The 14,768-nt window shown below is 38.5% G+C and overlaps 1 long non-coding RNA gene across 1 annotated transcript in view; it reads left to right on the top strand.

Annotated features, from left to right (window-relative positions):
- The window catches only part of LOC126959113 (uncharacterized), a 455,629-nt gene that overhangs the window by 433,958 nt on the left and 6,903 nt on the right, over positions 1-14,768 (top strand). The window lies entirely within an intron of this gene.

Raw genomic sequence — 14,768 nt, 5'->3', positions numbered from 1 at the left:
AGATCCAAAAGAGAGATAACAATCACTACAGCTTGGCTCCCAGGAAGCCACATCCATAGGAAAAGAGGGGAGAGTGTTACATCAAGGGAACAGCCCATGAGACAAAAGAATCTAAACAACAACCTTCAGCCCTAGACCTTCCCTCAGAGCCTACCCAAATGAGAAGGAACCAGAAAACCCACTCTGGTAATATGATGAAACAAGGTTCTTTAACACGCCCCCCCCCCAAAAAAATGACACTAGCTCACCAGCAATGGTCCCAAACCAAGAAGAAATCCCAGGTTTACCTGAAAAGGAATTCAGGAGGTTAGTTATTAAGCTAATCAGGGAGGCACCAGAGAAAGGTGAAGCCCAATTTAAGAAAATCCAAAAAATGATACAAGAAGTGAAGAGAGAAATATTCAAGGAAATACACAGCATAAATAAAACACAATAAAAACTTCAGGAAATAGGCCAGGCGCAGTGGCTCATGCCTATAATCCGAGCATGCTGGGAGGCCGAGGTGGGTGGATCATGAGGTCAGGAGATGGAGACCAGCCTGGCTAACACAGTGAAACCTCATCTCTACTAAAAATACAAAAAATCAGCCAGGTGTGGTGGCACACACCTGTAGTCCCAACTACTCGGGAGGCTGAGGCAGGAGAATCACTTGAACCCAGGAGGCGGAGGTTGCAGTGAGCTGAAATCATGCCATTGCACTCCAGCCTGGGCAACAGAGTGAGACTCCTTCTCAAAAAAACAAAACAAAACAAAAAAACTTCAGGAAACAAGGGAAACACTTATAGAAATGCAAAATGATCTGGAAAGTCTCAGCAATAGAATTGAACAAGTAAAAGAAATTCAGAGCTCAAAGACAAGGTCTTTGAATTAACCCAATCCAACAAAAACAAAGAAAAAAGAAGAAAATATGAACAAAGCCTCCAAGATGTCTGGGATTATGTTAAATGACCAAACCTAAGACTAATCAGTGTTCCTGAGGAAGAAGAGAAATCTAAAAGTTTGGAAAATATATTTGGGGGAATAATTGAGGAAAACTCCCCCGGCCTTGCTAGAGACCTAGCCATCCAAACACAAGAAGCACAAAGAACACCCAGGAAATTCATTGCAAAAAGATCATTGCCTAGGCACATTGTCATCAGGTTATCTAAAGTTAAGACAAAAGAATCCTAAAAGCTGTGAGATAAAAGGACTAGGTAACCTATAAAGGAAACCTGTCAGATTCACAGCAGATTTCTCAGTAGAAACCCTACAAGCTAGAAGGGATTGGGGCCCTATCTTCAGCCTCCTCAAACAAAACATTTATTAGCCAAGAATTTTGTATCCAGTGAAACTAAGCTTCATATATGAAGGAAAAATACAGTCTTTCAGACAAACAAGTCCTGAAAGAATTCGCCACTACCAAGTCACCACTACCAATTCACCACTACAAGAAATGCTAAAAGGAGCTCTAAATCTTGAAACAAATCCTGGAAACACATCAAAACAGGACCTCTTTAAAGCATAAATCTCACAGGACCTATAAAATAAAAATACAATTAAAAAACAAAAACAAAAAACCAAGGTATAAGGGCAACAAGTAGCGCAATGAATGGAATGGTACCTTACATCTCAATACTAACATTGAATGTAAATTACCTAAATGCTCCACTTAAAAGATACAGATTGCAGAATGGATAAGAATTCACCAACCAACTATCAGCTGCCTTCAAGAGACTCACCTAACACATAAGGACTTGCACAAACTTAAGGCAAAGGGGTGGAAAAAGATATTTCATGCAAATGGACACCAAAAGTGAGCAGGAGTAGCTATTCTTATATCAGACAAAACAAACTTTAAAGCAACAACAGTTAAAAAAGACAAAGAGGGATATTATATAATGATAAAGGGCCTTGTCTAACAGGAAAATATCACAATCATAAACATATATGCACCTAACACTGGAGCATCCAAATTTATAAAACAATTACTATTAGACTTAATAAATGAGATAGACAGCAATACAATAATAGTGGGGGACTTCAATATTCCACTGACAGCACTAGAGAGGTCATCAAGAAAGAAAGGTAACAAAGAAGCAATGGATTTCAACTATACTCTGGAACAAATGGACTTAACACATATATACAAAACATTTCATTCAACAACTTCAGAATACACTTTATTCAACAGCACATGGAACTTTCTCCAAGATAGACTACATGATAGGCCACAAAGCAAGCCTCAATAAATTTAAGAAAATTGAAATTATATCAAGTACTCTCTCAGACCACAGTGGAATAAAACTGGAAATCAACTCCAAAAGGAACCTCCAAAACCATGCAAATACATGGAAATCAAATAACCTGCTCCTGAATGGTCTTTGGGTCAAAAATCAAATCAAGATGGAAATTTAAAAATTCTTTGAACTGAACGACAATAGTGACATGACCTACCAAAACCTCTGGGACACAGCAAAGGCAGTGCTAAGAGGAAAGTTCATAGCCCCAAATGCCTACATCAAAAAGTCTGAAAGAGCACAAACAGACAATCTAAGATCACACCTCAAGGAACTAGAGAAACAAGAACAAACCAAACCAAACCCAGCAGAAGAAAGGAAATAACCAAGATCAGAGCAGAACTAAATGAAATTGAAACAAACAAACAAAATACAAAAGGTAAAACAAAAAGCTTGGTTCTTTGAAAAGATAAATAAAATTGATAGACCATTAGCAAGATTAACCATGAAAAGAAGAGAGAATATCCAAATAAGCTCAGTAAAAAATGAAATGGGAGATATTGCAACTGACATCACAGAAATACAAAAGATCATTCAAGGCTACTATGAACACTTTTATGCACATAAACTAGAAAACCTACAAAAGATAGATAAATTCTAGGAAAGATACAACCCTCCTAGCTTAGGAAGAATTAGATACCCTGAACAGATCAATAGCAAGCAGCAAGATTGAAATGGTAATTTAAAAATAACCAACAACAAAAAAGTCCAGGATCAGATGGATTCACAGCAGAACTCTACAAGACATTCAAAGAAGAATTGGTACCAATCCTATTGACACTATTCTCAAGATAGAGAAAGACAGAACCCTCCCTAAACTATTCTATGAAGCCAGTATCACCCTAATACCAAAACCAGGAAAGGACATAACCAAAAAAGAAAACTACATTCCAATATCCCTGATGAACATAGATTTCCTTAACAAATCCTTAACAAAATACTAGCTAACCAAATCCAATAACATATCAAAAAGATAATTCACCATGGTTAAGTGGATTTCATATCAGGGATGCAGGGATGATTTAACATATGCAAGCCAATAAATGTGATATACCACATAAACAGAATTCAAAACAAAAATCACATGATCATCTCAATAGATGCAGAAAAAGCGTTAGAAAAAAATCCAGCATCCCCTTATGATTAAAACTCTCAGCAAAACTGGCATGCAAGGGACCTACCTCAACATAATAAAAGCCATCTATGACAAACCCGCCACCAACATAATACTGAATGCGGAAAAGTTGAAAGCATTCCCTCAGAACTGGAACAAAACAAGGAGGCCCACTCTCACCACTCCTCTTCAACATGGTATTGGAAGTCCTAGCCAGACCAATCAGACAAGTGAAAGAAATAAAGGGCATTCAAATCGGTAAGGAGGAAGTCAAACTCTCACTGTTTGCTGATGATATGATTGTTTACCTAGAAAACCCTAAAGACTCCTCCAGAAAGCTCCTAGAACTGATAAAAGAATTCCACAAAGTTTCCAGACACAAAATTAATATACATAAATCAGTAGCTCTTCTATACATCAACAGTGACCACACTGAGAATCAAATGAAGAACCCAACCCCTTCTAAAATAGCTGCAAAAAAAACAAACTTAGGAATACACTTAACTAAGGAGGTGAAAGACCTCTACAAGGAAAACTACAAAACACTGCTGAAAGAAATCATAGACGACACAAACAAATGGAAACACATCCCATACTCATGGATGGATAGAATCAATATTGTAAAAATGACCATACTGCCAAAGGAAATCTATAAATTCAATGCAATTCCACCATCAAAATACCACCATGATTCTTTACAGAATTAGAAAAAACTATTCTAAAATTAATATGGAACCGAAAAAGAGCCTGCACAGCCAACGCAAGACTACGCAAAAAGAACAAATCTGGAGGCATCACATTACCTGATTTCAAACTATACTATAAGGCCATAGTCACTAAAACAACATGGTACTGGTATAAAAACAGGTATATAGACCAATGGAACAGAATAGAGCACCCAGAAATAAACCCAAATACTTACAGCCAACTGATCTTTGACAAAGCAATCAAAAACATAAAGTGGGGAAAGGACACTGTTTTCAACAAATAGTGCTGGGGTAATTGGCTAGCCACATGTAGGAGAATGAAACTGGATCCTTATCTCCACCTTACACAAAAATAAACTCAAGATGGATTAAGGACTTAAATCTAAGACTTGAAGCTATAAAAATTCTAGAAGATAACATTGGAAAAACCCTTCTATACATTGGCTTAGGCAAGGATTTCATGACCAAGAACCCAAAAGCAAATGCAATAAATACAAAGATAAATTGCTGGGACTTAATTAAACTAAAGAGCTTTTTCACAGCAAAAAAGAACAGTCAGCAGAATAAACAGACAACCCCCATCATCATAATCTTTAGTTCTCATCCCATAATCTTCACTAACTCCCCAAAGCCACCCAACTAATAGTAGTAGTAGCGATAAAATTACTGATATGGGCAAGAGATCAGTTGCTGTGTGAAGGCATCTTAATTACTAGCTCAGGTTGATTCCTGGGCTAGGCACTCAACCCTTTTGATAGGACTCTCCTCCATCTCAGGTTCTCCCTCTGTATTGGATTCTTCCAGATTCCAGCTAAGTTCAAGTATTCCTTATTGTAATATTCTTCCTTAACCTTGTATCCACTCTGGCAACTGCTGACTCTTCACAGCTAAAGTAAGTGAAAAGCTGATAGCAGTGGAAGAGTGGTATCAGAGTTGCCTCTGGGGTCAAGAGAAGGACTTTCGCTACAGAGTCCTATTGAAGATCCCTGTGAGTCACCTATCTGAGGTCCTCCCTAACACCCTTTCAACTCCCACTTCCACACAAGGTTGTGGGAGTCTACTGAAATTATACATTTTTTCTCTTTAAGTTTGGCTTATGAAGAGAGAAGAAAAGCTGGGAAAAAACAAAGAGAAACTTCTATTCATTAAAAAAGCAGAGGAGAAACTTCCTGAAGGCATGAAGTTGGTCAGCTTTATCTATCTAGTTACAAAGAAGCAGCCACAGAGGACTGCCATTTATCCAAGTGAGGTGAAATAGAAAAATATAGCAAAAAAGATTAAAACCCAAGCAGAACATAAATAAGGCTAGAGCCACCTGATAGCAGATTTGAACCTTCTGCAAATGACATTAATGACTAAGGGCTGTTTCACTCACAGCACAATCTTGAATGGAGAAAATCACCTGCCAGAAATTCAGGTGCCATGGAAAGAAACCCAAGTGCATGATCGTTTTTATATTAGAAAAAGACAAATTCAGGAGAGCCATGTGTTGGATGCAAAGCCCCAGAAGATTGCAAAGCAATAAAATAGAAAAACAGGCAACCAAAGTTGCAGGTCTAAAAAGGACGTGGCATTCCTTGTCATAGTGAAGGAGGAAAGAAAGCAAGCAAACAACTAAAAGCTAAAAAGTTTGAAGTCGAATAATATCTGAAAGAAAAGAAGCTGATTATAGATGGTGACTCCATAGCAAGACCAGAGTCATAGGAACCCTCCTGCAATTAGACACAGGCACAACGTCCTTCATTAGATGAAAGTCTGCAGGAAAAACACAAAAAACAAAGATTGTCAAAGGTTAATCTTCTTCCCACATATATTCCATTTCCAGAACTTTCTGATGATATTCAGCAGAAAATTATAAAAATTTTAAGAGGCCAGGTGCTAGGCTTACACCTGTAGTCCCAGCACTTTGGGAGGTTAAGATGGGAAGATCACTTGAGGTCAGGAGTTCAAGACCAGTCCGACCAACATGCCAAAACCCCATCTCTACCAAAAATACAAAAATGCGTTGGATGTGGTGGCACACGCCTGTGATCCTAGCTACTCGGGAGGCTGAGGCATAAGAATTGCTTGAACCCTGGAAACAAAGTTTGCAGTAAGCCGAGATCACACCATTGCACTCCAGCTTGAGTGACAGAGTGAGACTCTGTCTCAAAAACAAACAAACAAATTTAAAAAGAGAGCCAAAGGAGGAGTGAGGATTCAGATAGCACGGCAAAAAATGAAGAGCAGTTGGAGGACTAACACTACCCAACTTCAAGTATTTCTCTAAAGCTATGGTAATCAAGAAAGTGTGGTATTGGTGAACTAATAGACAAATAGATTAATGGAACAGAATAGAGAGCCCAGAAATAGACCAACATAAATATTGTCCACTGATCCTTGACAAAGAAGCAAAAGCAATAAAATGAAGCAAAGAGTATTCTCAACAAATAGTGCTGGAACAACTGGAAATCAATATGCAAAAAAGAATCTACACACAAACTTTACATCCTTCACAAAAATTAACTCAAAATAGATCATAGACATAAATGTAAAATGCAAAACTATGAAACTCCTAGAAGATAATATAGGAGAAAACCTAGATGCCTTTGGGAATGGCAATGACTTTGAGTATGGCAGTGACTTTTTAGATATGACACAAATGGCATGATCTGTGAAAGAAAGTATTGATAGACTGGACTTCATTAATATAAATTTTTGCTCTGCAAAAGCAATGTTAATGAAAAGAAAAGCCACGGAATGGGAGAAAATGAGTGCAAAAGACACATCTGACAAAGAACTGTTATCAAAAATATACAAAAAGCTCTTCAAACTCAACAATAAAAAAACCCAGTTAAAAATGAGTCAATGACTTCAACAGCTACCTTACCAAAGAAGATACACAGATGGCAAATAATCACATGAAAAGATGTTCCACATCATATGTCATCAGGAAAATGCAAATTAAAACAATGAGATACCGCTACATACTTAGTGAAATGACCAAATCCAGAACACTGAAAGCATCAAATGCTTGGGGGATGAGGATCAACAGGAACTCTCATTCATTGCTGAGAATAGGCAAAATGGCACAGCCTCTTTGGAAGACAATTTTGAGGTATCTCACAAAACTAAACATACCCTAAGCATATAATCCCGCCGTCATGCTCCTTGGTATTTACTCAAAGGAGTTGAAAATGTCCACACAAAAACCTGCACATATATGTTTATAGTAGCTTTATTCATAATTGCCAAAACTTGGAAGCAACCGAGATGTTCTGTAAGTGAGTGGATAAATTCGCTGTGGAACATTAGACAATAGAATATCATTCAGCACTAAAAATAAATGAGCTATTAAACCTTGAAAAGATATAGAGGAAACATAAATGCATGTTACTGAGTGAAAGAAGCCAATCTGAAAGGCTACATACTGTATGATTTCAACTCTATGATATCCTGTAAAAGATAAAACTATGGAGGCAGTAAAAGATCAACAGTTGCCAGGGGCTAGTGGGGAGGGACAGATAAGTAGGAGAAGCACAGAGTATGTTTAAGGCAGTTAAACTACACCATGATAGTATAACAGTGGATATGTGTCATTACATAACTGTCCAAACCTGTATATAGAACACCAAAATTCAGTCCTAATATAAACTGTGGACTTTGAGTGACTATGACATGTCAATATAGGTTCATCAATTGTAACAAATGTACCACTCTGGAAGGGGATGTTGATAATGAGGAAAGTTATGCATGTGTGAGGCAGGGGGTATTAGGAAGTCTCTCTACCTTTCTCTTCCTTTTGCTTTGAATGTTAACTATTCTAAAAAAATAAAGCCTAAAAAATTGGTGAGTATGCATATTAATCTGAGCATATTGAATCTTTAATGTTTGTTTCATTTGTTTATTTATAGAAAATATTATGCATCTCCTTTCAATGACCAAAGCTTTATCCTTTGGTTTGCAGTTATATATAAATGGAAGTCCGTAATTCAATTTTAGGGAATCAATAAGATCAGCATATGCTGTGATAAATTATTAAATATCATCCACCCCTTCTGACTATGCTTTTTCAGTAGATGACAATATGACCTTTCCTTCTATCTCTGTCATAAAACCACTGGTACATTCTCAGCAAACTATCGCAAGAACAGAAAACCAAACACCGCATGTCCTCACTCATAGGTGGTAACTGAACAATGAGATCACTTGGACTCGGGAAGGGGAACATCACACACCGGGGCCTATCACGGGGAGGGGGGAGGGGGGAGAGATTGCATTGGGAGTTATACCTGATGTAAATGACGAGTTGATGGGTGCTGACGAGTTGATGGGTGCAGCACACCAACATGGCACAAGTATACATATGTAACAAACCTGCACGTTATGTACATGTACCCTAGAACTTAAAGTATAATTAAAAAAGAAATAAATAAATAAAAATAAAACCATTGGTAGATCCAACAGGCATTTTTAGTCCTTGCTATTTTAAGTTCTCTACAGCACTTGGTCCTTTTGACCACTCCTTCTTATGATATTCTCATATCCATCTCTTTCCAGATGCCACTCCATTTGGTTCCCCGTGTACGGCTACTGTAATTCCTTCTTCTAAAACTGCTCTTTGTACTTATTCTCCCTCCTTAGTTCAACCTTCAAAACATTTTAGGGTTCCATGCTTAATTCAACTCAATAAGCACTTTTGAGCATCAAATAATGTGCAAGGCATGATGGTCAGTACTGTAGGTACCAAAATGAGTAAGTCATGCAAATCGTGGGAGAAGCATACAAATAAAGAAGTATAATCGAAACTCTAAGTGCTACAATAAAAATATGACTTATCCACGGGGTCACAGAGGGTAAAGCAGTGAACTCTGTCCCCTTCTCTCTTTTCCTAGGTGTTTTAATTGGGCCTCTTCAGTTGTAAGAGAGGTTCACAGAGATGATTCAAATAAGGAAGAGTCTGTTGTAATGACACACATGGGCAATAAAGAACAAAGGTGTCTCACAGGAACGAAAGAACAGGGGTGTGCTCTGTCTTCCTGTGCCACATCACTTATGCTGCATGATGCTTTCTACTTTCTCACAACTTCAGTTTGCACACAGTCCATAATGGTTCTTTCTCTATCTTGCAGCATCTTGTCAGTTTCAGCAACCTCTACCAATTGCCACATTTACTCCGTGTTTATCAGTGTAAACTCCTGATGGAAAAAAAAAAAAAAAGTCTTCATTGGTCCAGATAATCTTTTTGCACTAGGCTTTGTCAGAAATCACCAGCTAGCCTAAGGATTGAAAACGAAAAATAAAATCCTAAGCCCCCCAACCCACTGAATGGACCCCCTGTTGGCCAAGGGGACCCCAGAGAAGCCTTAAAAACTGAGTTCCTGGCCATGATGGGTCAGGAGGTCAGACAAGCCTCATCATACCCTCTCCCTTTTGAAGTTTAGACATAACAACTTGCCAGTGTTAATATCAAAATAAGGCTGACAGAATGGACTCTTTATGGCAATAAGATACCAAATTCTAAATAGGACCTAAGGCCACACCAGGCAAGGGTTAAGTCATGCACTCCTACACTTAAAATAAACTAAGTTCTAACTGCCACAAGGTTTTTCCTTACTCTGAAGCTAAACAAGCACTGACCTCAAGATAAGCAATATTGAAATAACTGCAGCTCACCCACCATCAGACGCTGACTGACTCCCTGTTTCACAAGCCACAACTACAGTTTTGATTGAACAAGAGACTGATTTCTGTAACTTTCTCCTGATTAGAGACCACCAGCCATGGGCTGACTCTGGCAGGTTTTACAGCCTGTGTACTTGAGTGCCTTCCTGTCTCTGATTCACCTTTTGACATATCTGGCCTAACTGTAATGCATTTAAATGTTAAGTCTCCACCTCAGGGTGAACATGGGTTGTATGTAACATACATGTTCAACCTGAATGTGCATGATGACCCTCATCATGAATATTCATAGCTCCTCTGTAACCCATTGAATATGTATACTTGGCCAACCTGTTCAGTATAAATTCCTGTCTCATCTTTCCCTTGAGGTGCTTGTTTCTGGGCTTTGGCCAGAGGCTATGCTTCCCAGTCTTTCAGAATGGCCACCTTGCAGGCTGTAACCCTTTATAAGAAATGAAGTCTGCTTTCTAAATTTATAAATTGAGTAGTTGCTTTTCTGTTAACAGAATGGAATCCACTTCCAATCCAACCCTCTGTGGTTAGAAGCGGAGATGAACATGTGATAAAGCCCATTTCAACACTGTCCTTTTTGCAAATCTTCAGAGACTTAGAAAGAACTCTATTCTCATTAGCATGGCCTACAAGGCCCCAAATGATCTGGCCCTGGCCCACCTCTCAAGCTTCATTTCATGATGAAGTTCCTAGACCATGTCAGGTTCTTTCTGCTTAAGGCCCACTGCATATGTTGTTCCTGCCACCTGTATCATGAACTAGAATGTGAGCTCCAGGAAGCAGGGACCTTGTCTGTCTCCATCACCACACAATCACTCATGCCTGGCACAATAGGGATTCAAAAAGCATTTGTCAAGTGAATGTTAAAATAATGGTTTCATTATGAACAAAGTTCATAACAAAGTGAAATAATGAACAAAGTTGTCTAAGGCTCACCTCTACAGCAGAGGCTGTGATTAGGAAGACATAATTCCTGATGCCTAGCTCATTGGCTGAGCAGACGTCCTCCTATGTTTTCCACTGCTAATGTTTTCCACACCTATATATTGTCAACCGAAGTTCTAGTCTCAGTTTCAGACCTGCATTTCCAACTTCCTCTGATCTTCAACTAGACACTCCATGGTGATGTCAGGCCTATTTGTCCCTCAAGCCTGTACCTCTCCATATTTCTTCCTTTCTGTGCTTTCCCCATTTGGCCCCTCACCAAAATCAGAAACTCGATGATCTTTCCCACCTGACCCTCACTCACCACTTAAACCAATTATCTTATAAAAATCTTATTTGCCCTCCTGAAGTAGCTTTCAAACCTGTCCTTCCCTCCCTGATCTCATTTCCATTGCCTTAGTTAAGGCTTCACTGTCTCTCAACTAAAGGACTGGAATTCTCTCCCTGCTATAGACCAGACGATTCCCTCTTTGTGCCTAATCTTAGTCACAACATTGCCATCACAGCGATCTTTTAAAAACACAAATCTGATCCTAACAATCCTCATCTTAGAAACCTATGTTGATGTCATGGTCGAAATAGTTTACAAGGTTTTTCATAACTGGTCCCTGCCTACCTTTCTGGCCCTATTTCCTCCCTTTTGCTCAACCCCTTGTGTACTGTTCCCCGATATTACTGAATGCCTTGCTTTTTAAAAAATTCCTTATGTGTATGTGCATCCTGTTTCTTCTACTTGGAACGCCTTCCCCACCCATCTCCCCTTAACCTAAACTCCCAGGAGAACAAGTCAATCTTCAAACACTTACATGGACAAACTGTGGGAAAAATTGATGAAGGAAGTTGAAGAGAAATAACAAATAAATAAGGTTCTTGCTATGCTTTTAAAGTCCCTAGGAAAAATAAAAGAATTTTGAGGAAGTGAATTCCAAGTGCCTGGGCATTTTACCCAGAGGACACTCCCAAAAGCAAAGGGGAAGATTATCTACGAAAATACTCAGCACTATCACAAAGAATCGAAATCAGCATAAATTCCTGTCTCCTCTTTCTCTCCCTTGAAGTGCCTGTGTCTGGGCTTTGGCCAGAGGCTATGCTTCCCAGCCTTTCAGAATGGCCACCTTGCAGGCTGTAACCCTTTATAAGAAATAAAGTCTCCTTTATAAATTTATACGTTAAGTAATTGCTTTTCTGTTAACAGAATGGAATCCACTTCCAATCCAACCCTCTGTGGTTAGAAGTGGAGAGTGTACATGAGATTACACTGACTAAAATGGAAAAAAAAAAAAAGCTAGCAACTTTTATGTTTCTGTGGAACCCAAATTAACATTCATCATCAAGATTAGAGGTACCTGTGGTGTGAGACTTTAGTTCCAAAAGATATTGTAGGATCTTCACAGTCCCCAAGTTTCAGTGGCTCACCTGTTAAGCTCAATTCGAACCCGTGCTCAGTAAATAAACTGGTCTTCAGCATAGTTATGCCAAAGAAGTGAATTGCCTTGATAAATAACTGATATTGTACAATCATTCAGAAATTGTGTAATCATATGCATAAGGTATTGATTTATTAAATCTGTACAGTTGAAAAACATTTCAAATAGGCAAAAAACTTACTACATACTTTAAATTATTTCCTCCATGAAGTGAAATGAAGAAAGAGAACATCCACTTTTTTAAGAGGGTTATGCTATTAACAGGGAAGACTAGGTCTCCCCTGTTAATAGGAAGGACCTTCATTTTAGGTCGTATTAAAAGAAGGAAACAAAGGATCTACTAGTGGCTCATATTAAATAGGGAAAACAAGAAAATCAACATAAGATGTCCCCTGTTTTGTGAAGCTTTTCTTTACTCTTTACTACAAGATAGAATTAATGCTCCTTATGATCTACTTCTGCAACTTATTAATACTTTTATTATTGCACATATCTCACTCTACTGTGATTATGTACTTATATATCTGTTCCCCTTACTGATCTGTGAGCTATTGAAGGACAGAGACACTTTGCACCATTTGTACTCTCCATATCTGTTCAGTCTGGAGCCTCTGGATGCCTGATGAACTAAGTATACTAAACTAAAGAAGGACTCTCCTTGTCCTTCAGAGAATGTTACTGGCACAGGAATATCTCAGCTTAAGTAAAGAATATGCATTTATTTTATTGACTGGAACTGTAAGACCTACGTAGAGGCAATGTCCAAAATGCAGCCAAGTTCCCTGACAGGTCTTTAAATCAAGCATTCTCTGTTTTCAAAACTCTATCCCAACTTCTTGCTGCCATGGTCTGCAAACTCTTGGTGATTGCTTAATGATCTCCAGCTGTTTTCACTTTCAAGATTTTAACTTTTTCTTTTGTGGACCAAAATGCACTGAACAGCTTATAAGGAAATGGTATTTTGAGTGAAATTATTTCTTATACTTACCTCCTAATTTTAAGTGGCCCTAAGCACCATCCACCCCAAACATAACCTGTCCTCTCTCCCACCGTCCATCCACTAAGTACCTGTGAATTCCATCACCACTGATTCCAATGGAACCCAGAATTCCTTTCTTATGTACTAGCTTAGCACATCCATTTATCCCAAGGCTTGTTGGCAATGTTGGTAACTCTGCTTTTCATCATATGACTTTGGTGCTGTATATCATTGGGCAATTCATGAACTTGAATTTTCTATGAAAACACCACCGAAGCACAGTCCATCAATTGTTTCATGGAAAAGCGAGCAAAAGAATTAGCCAAGGATGGCTTTGCCCGAGGCCCAATAGCTCAATAGAAAACATTCTTTTTCCATGATAGAATGTCTACCTATCCAGATAAACTCATATTCTCTCTGCATATTCTTTGCCTTGGATGTTTAGCCAAGTGTCAATGCCTGAAGAAAAGAGCAGAAAGCTAAAAGCATGAGTCCAGGGGTTAGACTCAGCTTAGAACTTGCTCTGTAATCTGAGTCAAGTCACCTCCTTCTTCAGTTGTCATTGTGGATTTCACCAGACAAGTACTTAGGCTAGGAGAAAAAAAAAAAAAGTATCAAACCTGTGCTAAAGGTACTTTTACACAGTGTCAAGGACTATGAATGGGTCTGAGATTTTACCCAACTTGAAATCTAACAAGCTGGTCAGCCACAATGTCATGGATGCTGACAAAAACAAGATTCCTGGGTCAGAGGCAAGCAGAGCAAGCAGCATGAGAGTTGGCATATTTGAATCAGCACCTCTTGCTCCCGTGCTGTACGGGAGTGACACACATGCACCCAGAAGGAAGCCTGAACACGGTTGCATTTCAGGATAGGAATTCTTGAGTTTGGGGAACGTGAATCTTTTACAATGGGCAATAAGCATGCCTGCTCTAGGGGAAGGCACTCTATGTGCCTAAGGCTGTTTGCTATACAAACATCCTTGAAGAGACAGTTCGGAACAAATGGCAACCAATACCTTACTCACAAAACATGCTGCAATGTGAGAGATCCTTTAAGAATTATCTCCCAACATTTGGCAACCTGTATATATATAAAAGAAGCAAATTATACTTATATATCACTTTACTGGGAAAACTGTTTCCAGAACATATACTTAATTATGGTCTTTCTTTAGAATTCAAATTTAATGCAAATGATAACATGCTTTCCCAATAAACATCTCACTTTATAAATGGAGCTTGATTCTCTCAAACGCCAAGCAACAGTATTGTATCTATTTAATGGGATATCATGCTTATTAGAACCTATCATTATTTGAGACTCCAATATGGACCAGAAACTGTGCTAGTTTTGTGGTAAACCTATATTATTACATTTTATCTTCAACATTTACTGTAAATTAGACATTATTTTACAGTGTTGGAAACTGAAGCTAAATAAATGATCAACATCTAGGTACATTGGCTTCTTAAAGACATGCTTTTTCTACTAACCTGTGTGGTTGGCATGGTAGCCAACAAATAACACATGGATAGTGAAGTCGCCTGAAACCTAAGTCGTAGTCATTGACAACTAAGGTTTACTGAGTGCTGCCTGAACTCAGTCATTCTCATTTTCTAAGCCAGTGCATCAATCTCATGT

Source organism: Macaca thibetana, chromosome 7, assembly GCF_024542745.1.
Source record: "Macaca thibetana thibetana isolate TM-01 chromosome 7, ASM2454274v1, whole genome shotgun sequence".
NCBI classification, from domain to species: Eukaryota; Metazoa; Chordata; class Mammalia; order Primates; family Cercopithecidae; genus Macaca; species Macaca thibetana.
This window is presented reverse-complemented; position numbering and strand designations above follow the sequence as displayed.